The sequence below is a fragment of the Scylla paramamosain genome, chromosome 6 (assembly GCF_035594125.1).
Source record: "Scylla paramamosain isolate STU-SP2022 chromosome 6, ASM3559412v1, whole genome shotgun sequence".
Taxonomy (NCBI): domain Eukaryota; kingdom Metazoa; phylum Arthropoda; class Malacostraca; order Decapoda; family Portunidae; genus Scylla; species Scylla paramamosain.
The window spans coordinates 24,737,395-24,749,496 of record NC_087156.1 but is presented as its reverse complement, the minus strand read 5'-3'; positions in this window follow the sequence as shown (position 1 = coordinate 24,749,496).

Sequence of the window (12,102 nt, the reverse complement as noted above, 5' to 3'; positions counted from 1 at the left end):
GTTAGCTAACTTTGACTACCCAACGCGTGCAGGCCCGACCCCGCGAGGCACAGGGACAAGGGGGAGGGTACCCACACGTCCACTTAAAACAGTGACCAGCACTAAACCAACCATCATCACCAAATACGATACTTAAGCGACTAAATTGGCGTGGCATTTTTTTTTCCAGGGTGGATGAGGTGAGTGAGCATCAGTTGTGTTTACCAAACCGCAGTGTTTAAACAAGCCGGGCCAGGCAGCCCCGCCCCCGGTGCAGCCACATGTTAAGCAAAACAACGTCAGCTTGTGCTCTTCCCGTAACCTGGCAAGTGGTGGCCCTCCCAACGCATTCTTTAGATCTCTCTCTCTCTCTCTCTCTCTCTCTCTCTCTCTCTCTCTCTCTGTGTGTGAGTGTGTGTGTGTGTGTGTGTGTGTGTGTGTATGTGTGTGTGTGTGAGGAACATTACTCACAATTTCTTTTTCAATACTAGTGAAGCATTGGCAGCATCATCTTGTTTACCATCACCGTCCAATTTTCTCACTCTTTATCGAGGCACACAGACCTTTGTGGCAATGTGTGGCCTGGCTCTCGCTGCGCGCCCTTCCCGCCTACCTTGTATTCCCTCTCCCACTGTCCGCGCCACATTCCACCACCCTTTCTGGCTTCGCCTCCTCACACGCTCCCCTCACTCTCTTTATCTCTCCCTCTCTCGTGTATATCCTCTCCCCCTGTGGCTCTCCCAACCCTCTGTTTCGCCGACTCGCTATGATATCTCTACCATCCATCAAGTATGCTGAGGGGCCGAGGGGAGGCTGGAGGAGCCGCTTCCTCTCCCTCTTCTCCCCTAACACCAAACACTACCAAGTGCCGGGTTTTCCCTCGGGTTCACTTTCACATAATAGTTGGTGCAAGACGGGCCACTGCTTCCAGGACACGGGCCACGCTGGCAGTTGGAGTCGTGGTCCATTGTTTATCACTGCTGAAGGTGGAAATGAAAATCCTACTTGTGGACAAGGAAGCAGAGCACGTGCAATAAATCATGTTGCCGCTGTGGATAATATCATGAGTAAAAAGATAACAGATAAATAAAAAGAAAGTGAAAAAAAAATAAAAAAAGTGATTTATATAGCTGAATCCACAGCTGTGACTGATGATGTGCGGCAAAAGTCTGCGTGGGTGAAAGGATTTGCAAAAACTGAGCGTGAACTGTAGATGACTTCCGACGGCGGATGACAGCAGATAACACTCGCCCACACGTGAAAATATTTGGTCACAGGATGGCAAGGTGGACCATGATGTTTCAAAGTGCGACTACAGGCACTCAAGTTCCATGGCAAGCATAATGAAAATATGAAGAAAACACACACAAAAAATAGAAAATGCAAACACACACACACACCTTCGTAAAAATTAAGCGAGACAAATCTGGAAGTCACATTCTCCACGTGTCTACATCTCAGCTCTGATCAGGCTGCCGAAAATTATTCAAAGCGAGGATCAACAAAAACTATCAACAGTGAAATTTACCGCCGAGTGTCACAGGTCATATGTATTGAGTCATTATGTATTCCCGCTGTCTAGTTACGTTTCTGTCAGGAGAACAGGAGGCCACACTTTGCCCGTCCTTGGAGATGGTATTCTTTGTTAAGAGATGAGGTGGAATTTTTCATAGTGGCTCCTACACACTTTGCCTTTTCTTGTGTTTAAAATTTTTGTGCTACTTAATTTTTAAAGAGAGAGAATTATCGAGACACCTCTGGAGATACTTTTTAATAAGTCATATTGCCACTTTTCTTTGTATTTCGTATTTTACACCGCAAGTCCTTCGTGTCGTGTATTGAACCTATAACATCTTTCTTCATCTGTAGCACTGTAGGTGGTGTCGGGGTTACTTCGGCAAGCTTTGTTCTTTCCTGCTTATTCCCAGAATGAAAATTATTTATCCTTCCTTCGCTCTGCCAATCTTTCATCAAAATAAAGCTACTATGTATAAAATCTATAAATTCTCGACCAAATATGGTTTTCGTCATACTGTACATTACGTCATTAGTGTACGATGCTCATATTATATTACATATTCAGTATTGCTGGTATATAAAAATACGAGTTTGAGCAATTATTTATTAAGGAATCAGGCATCGCTTTGGCTTCCTGCCTCGAAGTCGTTACTTACAGGGACGCTACATTAAAGTTCAAGCAACATAAAAAAGAACTGCAGCAGGCACCAAGATTCAAAGACGTCCACATTGCAAGTTTTCATTTTTATGTTACAAATTAACAAAGATTTAATTTGATTTCTTCACTCCTGGACAATGCATTTCCTTGCCTTCTGAGATTGCTTTTGTATCTTTTCTGGAAAATTTCCTTTGGCGGTATAAACAACTTATTTTCACTTCTTGCTGTCCTTGCTTTGCCTCAGTTTGAGGAAATGAAAAAGCTTGATTGGTGTCATCGTGTGATGAATGAAAACCGAGGTCGAATTTTCGTTTCATCCAATGCGAATCCCGCCGCTCCCTCCCTCCACCCTCAGGCCATCAGCCGAACATCAGCATACTCCTACCCCTCACAACTCCAACGGGACAAAGCGTCACAGATTAGATTCAAACTTGGCAGGAAGATTTCATACGGAGGACAATATCATCCTACTCATTTTGACCGGTCAGAATCGAGACAATCAATCAAGTAACAAGGGTGCCGTATATGCAAATATCATACTAACTCTCTCTCTCTCTCTCTCTCTCTCTCTCTCTCTCTCTCTCTCTCTCTCTCTCTCTCTCTCTCTCTCTCTCTCTCTCTCTCTCTCTCTCTTGAACACTGGTACTGCTGCTACTTTCATTCATGATGATGATGATGATGATGATGATGATGATGATGATGATAATGATAATGATGGTTGTGATAATGATAATGATGATGATGATGATAATGATGATGATGATACTGATGATGATGATGATGATGATACTCGGACGACGAGAGCAAAGTAATTTCCTTGCCGCAATGTAGCTTGTGTGTTATTTACACATGCATATCATGCTGGAAGAAAATTACCTCTATTCTTTTTGGAGAAAAAAAAAAATGCATATAAATCAATGTCACACTTATATCTCCCAAAATTTGAAAAAAAGAGGTACTGGTATACTTGGAATAAAATATTTATGAAAACAAAGAAACCAGTAAAGTACTAAGGCTAGCAAGTAGGCGGGAAGAAATACCACATAAAAAAAAAAATAATAATAAATAACGAGGTTTGCAAGCTACCGTAGATTTTTTTTCCGTCAGACTAAGATGCCGTCCATTGCCGCTTACTCCCTCCTTCCTCTATACGTTCTTCTACTGCAAGCTCAGCAACTGCCGTCTTGCAGCAGGAAGGATTTAGCTTGAGGCGCAACAAAACTGAAAGCTGGGCCTCTGCGTCATGCAGCGCGGCGAGCAGCAAACCAGACCTCTTAATGATGATTGTTGCCGAGGTAGTTGTTATTTAACAAAGTGAAGATCCATAACAGAAAAAAAAATGAAACGTAGCATATAGAATATAAACAAAATATATAACTGTGTAAGTAAAATACTAATAACTTATAATAAATCGATTACAATATCATGCATGGCAAGAATCATCTGACAAAGACTGCCGAGCTTTACCAGAGGACTCCCGTTCACCAGGCTGAGTACGAGAGGGCGGCGTGCGAGGGTACGAGGAAGGGATGCGCCACAAGTTAAACCCCAAACAAAAGTGTTTGATATGTGAGCCACACGACTGCAAGTTAGGAGAGTTGTCAGTGAATACATGTAACCCGAGAGGGATGTGCTGCAATTGACAAGTGTGTGTGTGTATGTGTGTGTGTAATAGTAGTACGCACATAGGCATACATCATATACATGTGCGTATAAACAAATATATATATATATATTTATATATATATATATATATATATATATATATATATATATATATATATATATATATATATATATATATATATATATATATATATATATATATATATATATATATATATATATATATATATATATATATATATATATATATATATATATATGCCTAGTCAAACTCTTTCAGCTCTGTTTGTCAACATCTACCTTTCCTTCTTGCTGGAAGTTTGCCTACATTCAACCTGTTCCTAAAAAGGGTGACCGTTCTAATTTCTCAAACTACCGTCCTATTGCTTTAATTTCCTGCCTATCTAAAGTTTTTGAGTCTATCCTCAACAGGAAGATTCTTAAACATCTATCACTTCACAACCTTCTATCTGATCGCCAGTATGGGTTCCGTCAAGGCCGCTCTACTGGTGATCTTCTGGCTTTCCTTACTGAGTCTTGGTCATCCTCTTTTAGAGATTTTGGTGAAACTTTTGCTGTTGCCTTGGACATATCAAAAGCTTTTGATAGAGTCTGGCACAAAGCTTTGATTTCCAAACTACCCTCCTTCTCTCTGTAACTTCATCTCAAGTTTCCTTTCTGACCGTTCTATTGCTGCTGTGGTAGACGGTCACTGTTCTTCTCCTAAATCTATTAACAGTGGTGTTCCTCAGGGTTCTGTCCTGTTACCAACTCTCTTCTTATTATTCATTAATGATCTTCTAAACCAAACTTCTTGTCCTATCCACTCCTACGCTGATGATACCACCCTGCACTTTTCCACGTCTTTTCATAGACGTCCAACCCTTCAGGAGGTAAACATAGCACGCAGGGAAGCCACAGAACGCCTGACTTCTGATCTTTCTAAAATTTCTGATTGGGGCAGCGCAAACTTGGTATTGTTCAATGCCTCAAAAACTCAATTCCTCCATCTATCAACTCGACACAACCTTCCAGACAACTATCCCCTCTTCTTTAATGACACTCAACTGTCCCCCTCTTCTACACTGAACATCCTCGGTCTGTCCTTTACTTATAATCTGAACTGGAAACTTCACATCTCATCTCTAGCTAAAACAGCTTCTATGAAGTTAGGTGTTCTGAGACGTCTCCGCCAGTTTTTCTCACCCCAACAGCTGCTAACTCTGTACAAGGGCCTTATCCGTCCATGTATGGAGTATGCTTCACATGTCTGGGGGGTTTCCACTCATACTGCTCTTCTAGACAGGGTGGAATCAAAAGCTTTTCGTCTCATCAACTCCTCTCCTCTAACTGACTGTTTTCAGCCTCTCTCTCACCGCCGCAATGTTGCATATCTAGCTGTCTTCTACCGCTATTTTCATGCCAACTGCTCTTCTGATCTTGCTAACTGCATGCCTCCCCTCCTTCCGCGGCCTCGCTGCACAAGACTTTCTTCTTTCTCTCACCCCTATTCTGTCCACCTCTCTAACGCAAGAGTTAACCAGTATTCTCAGTCATTCATCCCTTTCTCTGGTAAACTCTGGAACTCCCTGCCTGCTTCTGTATTTCCACCTTCCTATGACTTGAATTCCTTCAAGAGGGAGGTTTCAAGACACTTATCCACCAATTTTTGACCACTGCCTTGACCCTTTTACGGGACTGGCATTTCAGTGGACATTTTTTTTATAGATTTTTGTTGCCCTTGGCCAGTATCCTTCTTACATAAAAAAAAAAAAAAAAAAAAAAAAAAAAAAAAAAAATATATATATATATATATATATATATATATATATATATATATATATATATATATATATATATATATATATATATATATATATATATATATATATATATATATATCAACACTGCCACCGCCTCCACCACCACCATTCTGTATTGCAGGTTGGCAGAAAGTCAATATATATATATATATATATATATATATATATATATATATATATATATATATATATATATATATATATATATATATATATATATATATAAATTTCTCAAAAATCGTAAAATGCGTGTGCGGTTGCAGATCAGCGTCATCTTCGTACAAGAGGAGGACGGTGTGAAGTGTGCACTTTGTTGCTGAACAAAGCTGATACGATTAAAGAATAACTTCTTGCAAAAGGTCAGTTTTCGGAAGTTTCTTCCGAGTTAAAAATTGACCTAGTGATTCCCAAGACAGGTTACAACTCTGTCATTTTCAAGCAGCTGTCGGCATTTAGAATTTCATATTTTATGAGTCTGGAGGAGGTCGCTTGTCGAGAAGCGAGCGGAGACTCACATGATTGAGGAAAATAAGAGGTTGTATATTTTGCAGAGTACGGATTATTCGTGAATGTATTTTGTATTCTACGCATATTTGTATTCTACACATACTTGTCGAAGAGCAGCAGACGCTGGAAACAAAAGTAGTTACAGCACATTGTGAAAAAAGTAAGTAAATTAATAATGCAAAATGAAACATTGTGAACTATACACACTAACTTTCAAAATGCATTAACGTAGCTACAAAATATTCCAGATCCTTTTACAGAATGACAAAGTAGAACTTGCCGTGGCAGAAGTGCGTAAAAGTTGTAAAAAAAAAAAAAATAAATAAAAAAAAAATAAATAAATAAATAAACTAATGTGGAACAAAACTGCAGCACACTCCCTGCACCCACCATCCACCCTGTGACATTTAATCAAATATCGGCATTGGTGCTACAATTATATACCTTATCAAATTAGTAATTATCTACTGACTCAGATCCTTGAAGGTTGCGTGGACACGACTTTGATGAGTGTTTCCACCCTGAGTGTCACCATACGAGTAAACAGACACACACACGCACACACACACACACACCACAAGACTAGGCCTATGGATCAGGAAGCACCTCACCCGCAGCAATGCACGATGGGTAAAGTTTACTAGGCGTAGCTATCTATTATTGCAATACAGTGCTGTTGAGGAAAATAAAAAAAACTGTGTGTGTGTGTGTGTGTGTGTGTGTGTGTGTGTGTGTGTGTGTGTGTGTGTGTGTGTGTGTGTTTGAGCGCGAAAGTTAAAGGCAAAAATTTTCAATGTTGAATTCCAAGGTTAACAATTATCAAGAATGAAGGAAGGTTAAAGATAGATTTCTCCAAGCGCCAAGACAAACCAAAATGTTTGGGAAAGCCAAATGTTTAAGAGTTCTTATTGATGAAGTGATTTTTGACGACACTTGGTCGTACTGATTATGTAATTTTGATTTGCCTCAGTATTTTATTGACTAAATAATTCTGGTTGTTCGAGGCCTCTTACTGATGAAATCTTAAGTAGCCACGAGTTGTATTGTAAAACCCGATTTCCAAATGTCCGTTAATGCTGCTTCTCACAAGACACAATTTTATATATATATATATATATATATATATATATATATATATATATATATATATATATATATATATATATATATATATATATATATATATATATATATATATATATATATATATATATATATATATATATATATATATATATATATATATATATATATATATATATATATATATATATAACACAAACTTTCTTCAGAGTGTCTTGATGATCCAGTTTTGAAGGTATCAAGTCAAAGAGGAGGAGAAAATATTATACCATCAGAGTTTACTGATAGGGATGAATAATTATTATCATTGAACATGCTGATTAACTCTTGCATTAATAAGATAAACACAGAGTTATCAGACAGTGTTAGATTTCTGTTTTATAATTATCAGTGTTACGACGAACATCGGAGATAAGGTGGATGAACAACGATCATGCAACAGACATAGATTTTTAAGTGTCCACATACCAGTGGTCGCCGTGGTGGCTTATCAGGCACTCCTCGTTAAGCCACGGCCTTGTGCAGTTATATAATGTTCTTGTTGTCACTTATATAAAGTTCTGTACAAAGTTCATCATATTAAGAAACACTGAGATAGTTCATGAGAAGCTGAACATGGTCCGTTAAATGAGAAGAGTTAAAGAGACGACCAGTCATTGACTCATCGTCTTAATAAAATGTAAGACGAGACGTGGGCCGAACAGCCACCTGGTTTTCTGAGACAAACCAAGACTTGACAGTAACTATGCAGAGCCACTAACTTCAAGGAAGATAATATAGCAGAAGATGAGACACGAAACTTCCAGGTGAGATTCATGATGAATAATGGTCAGTATTAAGGAAGAAGCTCGGAGAGGGTTAGTAAAGAAGACTGAATTGTTGCCTGGAAGGATATCTTTAGTTGATGGAAGGAGAAATGTGTCCAAGGTCTTGTATGATTGAACAGCAACAAAGAAAATGTCAAGTGGTGCTCTACAGCAACTCTTCTTTGGGGCTGATGTAATCCCTGTTCAAATTATCGTGTTGGAAGACAATGAACATCCTTTCCATCGCTATCTATGACTGATTCCGTATTCCCTCCTTGCGTGATCAAACGCTGCTGACTTTTCCTATTGACATCCACTTTCTCTTCATGCTGAGTTTGCCTACATTCAGCCACATCCCGAAAGGTGTGACCTCTCCAATCCCTCAAACTACTGACCTATGACTTTCATTTTTCTGTCTTTCTAAAAGGTGTTGATTTTACCCTCAACGGAAAGACTCTTAAGCATCTGCTCCCAATCTCTCAGATCGTCACTATGGCTTTCGTAAAGAGTAATTCACTGCTGATACTCTAACCTACCTTATAGAATCTTGGTCATGAATGGTCTTTGATAGAGCTTGTCTTGAATCTTTGATTTTTAAGTTTTCGTCATACGGTCTCTATCCATCTCTGTGCCTTAACCTCATGACTTTTTTTCTGATAGTTCTATCACAGTAGTGGTAGATTTCCGTAAATGGTCTAATCGAACCTCTTGCGCCATCCAATCTTATGCTGATAACTCTACCCTGCATTTTTCAACTCCATCTTACAGTCGTCCAACTCGAGAGAAATTGAACAATTCACACAGAGCGCCTAACTTCTGATATTTCTCTACATTCTGAGGGGTGAGGGAACTTTATGTTGGTCAGTAACTCAACAACTTCACCCGTTTAGATTGGAAAATTTACAATGAAAACATTTATAAGTTGTCTCATAAGTGTGGCATTATATATGGAATCAGACACCAATTGACAAAAATCCTTGTTAGCATTGTATATATTATTTTACCATATTTAATACATTGTATCTCTGCATGGCCAACAAACCTGAGACATTTTTGAAGGGAAAAAAGAAAATCATAAGAATTGCTAAATTAAAAGGAAAGTATAACTGAAAGGGAAACATTCTTGCAAAGTTGAAATGACTGAATCTTTGTTAGCCTAAATGCATTTCCTGATAAATATAATATTCAAAATATTTTTCTTGTGTTGAGCATATTTACAGTAACCAGAGAAACTGTTAATTGGGTTTCTCAAGCATCACACACAACTCTGTTCAGAAGCTGTTTTCTTTACACTGAACCTGAAACCTGGAATACTGTCTGGTCACCTCAGAATATAAATAACATTGTTTTGAAGAAAAAAAAAAAAAAAAAACGTTTGTTTATCATCAAAATAATAAATGTCTGATTACATCTATCATCTTACTTTAATCCACGCACTGTGCATACAGTTCACGAGTGTTCAACAGGCTCAGTGATAATGGAACTGCAAGCATTTACAATGATGATACAGTTAAGATAATTTAAGAGAGGAAGCCACCTACAAACTATGTGTATGTTTTAAAATATACTGTAAAAGTTTTTAATGATAATGATAATTCACTTCGTCTACTCAACCTCAACCTCTTTTTTTTTTTCTTCAACAACACTCAGCGATCGTCCCTCTCCTACAATGAAGACACTTAGATTTTCCTTCGTTAAAAATCTCAACTAGAAATTTTTCTCATCTCATTTCTTGCTAAAACAACTTACATGAAGTTAGGCGTTGTGTATCTACTCAAAATTTCTCCTCTTTAGAGATGCTGACTTATATCCATCACTGTATGGAGCAAGACTGCCATGTATGGAAAAGGGCTCCGCTCACACGACCTTAGTGAACAGGATGAAGACAAAAGCTTTTCACTTCATCAGTTCCCCTTGTTTAACTGTCTTCAGTCTCTCACACTCCGCGCAAAGCTGCATCTCTTGTTATTTCCGTGGTTAGTGTCCTTCTGAACTTGCCAACGCATGTTTCCGCCCTTTCCGCCGTCTCACCGCACAAACCTCTCAACTTATTCTTTTTCCTATGCAGTCCATCTCACTACCTCAAGATAAAGTTGCTACCTTCACCCTTACATCCCTTTCAATGATAAACTCTGAAAATCTGCCCGCTTCTGTTTTCCCCTTCCTGTCACTTCACCTGTTTTAAGAGAGGAGTGTCGGGACATCTCCTCAACTGAACTAGCCATTTTTTCTGTTTTACCATTTTCTTTTAGTAGTTTATCAATAAATCATTAATCTAATTAATCGATTACCTATTTACTTTAGTAGGAGCAAACAGGTGTTTTGTTATGGATTTGTGCCACTGCTAGAACCCCTCTACGAGTGAAAAGAATCTCTCTCTCTCTCTCACACACACACACACACACACACACACACACACACACACACACACACACACAGACACACACACACACCATGGAAAGAATTCCATGAGCACGTGAAAATATTTCTCGCAACGTCCTACTATTTTCACACAAATTTCCTCGCAAGTTTCTAAATGTCGGTGAGAAATAAATACGATCTTGGGTGCGTTAAAGTGGATGCTGCCGCTCGTCGCCCCGCCCCGCCCCGCGCTGCCCTGTCCCTTGCCACCCGCTCCCGCCCTGCCCAATCCTGCTCCGCCTCGCCCCGGTCCGACCCGCGGGACAGCAGGCGACGCCAAACACTCGCCACGACGTCTCGAGCACGACGCTTCACGCTTCAAGCATAAATCTGAAGCGGAAAAAAATCACTATAACGACGTGCTCCACCACATTATATTTTCATCGCTGGCCCAACTTCCTCGTCCCTTTCAGCTCTCCGCCCCAGGCATGGCCATTTCAACCTTTCACTTAGGCATTTCTAATTTTTCCTCTTTCACTCCCTGTCTCGTGTCTCGCCCCACCCCAATCCCAAGTCTGGCTGCGTCACTGCCATACGCCTCTCCTCCACTCTCACTCTTTCCCTCCGTTTACATGTTAGAAAGAAAACGTTCCTCCCGTGTCAAGCATTTCACCACGAGCACCTATATTCATTGCAAGTTTTCCTTTGTCCCTCATACGTATTTTATCGTGCGGTGAAAAAAAAAAAACTGTATTTCCGACCACAGCCTTCCTCGGGGAATCGCTGCAACACTAACGCCTCGGTGGTGCCTTATGTTCAGAATGACGGGGCTCTCCACTGGTGACGCAGGCAACGCACTGGCTGTACCTTTATGGATGAGTATGAACGGAAACCAGAAATGGAACTTCATTGAAATTAAAACGAAATAATAATAATGATAAAGTTTCACCAAATATAAGCAGCTGTCGGAGCCAGCAGCAGCAAAGATAATTTTTCTTCTGTCCCTTTTTTTTAATTCTACACCTTCATAGGTGAGCGCTCTCATGTTACGTGAATCTACTCGTACATATGTGGAATGCTGGCATCAATACCATTGTGTACTGCCTTACAATTTGTTAATTGTTCAGTAGCGGGATATGTTTGTCCCAGTGGCATATTTCTTCATACGTGTGTGTATCATATAATATGAAAATAAATAGATGACTAACTAACTAACTATATATATATATATATATATATATATATATATATATATATATATATATATATATATATATATATATATATATATATATATATATATATATATATATATATATATATATATATATATATATATATATATATATATATATATATATATATATATATATATATATATATATATATATATATACATACACACACACACACACACATACACCTAGCTGATATTTTAATTTAACATAGTGATTCTGTGAGAGGGGAACTTTAGTAGAGGCTGCATCATGCTGCGAAACATGAATACTGAGCAGTGAACAGTGACGTAGTACAAATTATAATGTTAAAAATATAATTTTTTATTTGTGAATAAGAGGAAATATTTCAACACGAAGAGTTTATCTGGATTGGCGACGCGATGTGTATTTGCGGGAAAATCAGTGTAAAGAAACAAAAAATTCATATAAAACAAAACTGTGCTGCCCGCCTAGTCACTGGTGCACAGCGGCGACCCGTGCGGCTCCGCCACCTCCTCCAGCAC